This window comes from Orbicella franksi, chromosome 11 (assembly GCF_964199315.1).
Source record: "Orbicella franksi chromosome 11, jaOrbFran1.1, whole genome shotgun sequence".
In the NCBI taxonomy this organism is placed as follows: domain Eukaryota; kingdom Metazoa; phylum Cnidaria; class Anthozoa; order Scleractinia; family Merulinidae; genus Orbicella; species Orbicella franksi.
In genome coordinates, this window is record NC_138155.1 from 26,388,880 (window position 1) to 26,391,052 (window position 2,173).

Below are 2,173 nucleotides of genomic sequence, written 5' to 3' on the forward strand. Positions count from 1 at the left end.
AAAGATCACAGCTGTATTAATGATGACTAAAACCAATCGTGACTTGCTTACGGGTATATTCCTACGCCTAACACCTGTACATGTTACTATGCGCTACTCGTGCTACCTTCTCGCTAGCAACCGGGAAAACTTGTAACTATTACTTACGCTGTAATTGGTCACAAGTGATTAAAGAATGACTGTCGTAGTGAGTAAACAAACGAGGTAAACAAATTGAGAAGTCACAATCTCTCACCGCCAGAGGCAGGCTAGAGGGACAAACACACCAGAAGCGAAGCGTAGTATATATTACGTTGTTTGTAGAGATTTGAGTGTGTGGTATTACTATTTGTGGATATTTAGGTTAATTAGGGCTTCCTATAGCTGCTTGTTTGTAAAAACAACAACAAACAAAGAAACAAACAGATGAGTAGTTAAAATGTACGTCGATACTAGACTCATACCGTCCAATAAGAGATTCGTTATCCAACATTTGTCGTTTTGAAAACCAGACTAACCTGTGTTTTACGGGTGTGCGTGGTGCGAAGAATGCCAGAGAACTATAACTAACCGGTATGTATCCGTTTCGCACATCTTTTAGTGAAGTTGGAAAGTATAAACAGGTTTCTTTTCTTAGTTTCTAAATTTCTTTTGTTGATTGGAATGATTCTCTCTTTCCGAATTAATGATTCAAAGAATACAAGTCACACCAATTTTTTTTAATAAGTTTAAACGTTGTACTGAAAAGTTTGAATCAAACCATTTCAAGTGATACAAATGACACTAAAAATTACACTATCTACAGATTAACGTCTCTCGTCAAATAGCATAGTTACAAAGGGCTAAAAGTTATATCAGTGAACAACCATGTAACAAATGCTACATTTAAAAGCTCCATGCAAAATCTATTACAATCAACATTTTTTTCAAAAACTACTCTTTCGCATAAAATACAGGTAGCAAGTCGAAGAAAATATACAAATACAAAACTGGATCATTGGATTGTGCAAATCCAGAATTTTCATTGGCTATCGCTTAGCCATCATGGCATATGAGCGATTATACCATAATCTAAAATTTGGTTGTGTAAGCTTAATTTTGGGGGGCGTTTTCCCTGTTATTTTATTTTATTTTTCTCTTTTTTTAATAAAATAATTATTCCACTCGCGCTTGCTGGGTATCAGATAACTATATCCAACTCGGCGCTAGGCGCCTCGTTGGCTATCTCATCTCATATCCAACGCGGTCGACTGTGAGAGCTCCTGTGCCCCATTTGGAAACTCAAAAACAAGATTTTTTATTGATTTTCCTCGTTTTTCCAGGCCCTGGGACGCGTATTATCTGAATAAACGGTCGAATAAGGTGTTTATACTCGTGACTATTCTGAATCAGTGACAAACACAGCTGAGGAAGGCAAAGCCGCCGAAACACAATGCTCCGAGCACAATGTAATATTTCGGTCGGTCGACGGTGATTATATATCGCTTTAAGCTAACCATTAACTACGCATATTCAACAGTTTTGCCAGCAGAGAGCAATCGTGAAAAATGTTAGCCAGCATCAACAAATCAGTATTATGCTTGTGAACGTCTCCTTACAAATGAGTTAACCGACAAAAAAATTCAAAAATAACAATAGCAACAGCAACTTATCGTCAGTTAGTCGGAAAATTCAATTTTCAGAAACAATTTGTCGTTCTTTACGTAATGAGGACCAAAGACCTGCTCAATCGGAGCGAACTTTACAAAACCACATCCTTCACGGCAAATGGCTTCCCTGGGCCTCTGAAATGCAGATACATTTTGTGTGGCTTGCACGAGCTGACTGATATCGTTTTTGACACCACTCCGATCCAAGATCGATAACGTGATTGTTCCAGTGAAAGGCCATTGTAAAAGATCATCATGTTCACCTTCCATCATGTGGACAAAGATGGCCACATATCTGCCTCTTCCATTATCCACTCCACTGAGATAAACTCTTATTCCAAACTTGTATTCATACTTATGCTTATTAATTGCGGGACTGAAGAAAGCTATGGCCTCTTCATTGACATCCAGTTGCCGTCGCTGCTGAACCTCTGGTATTTCAAAAATAACACATGTTTCCCTTGGATTCATCTTGTTTCTTGTGGCCTTTTGTGGCTTACGCCTGAGAATAAAATACAATTTAATGCTATTATTTACATTACACA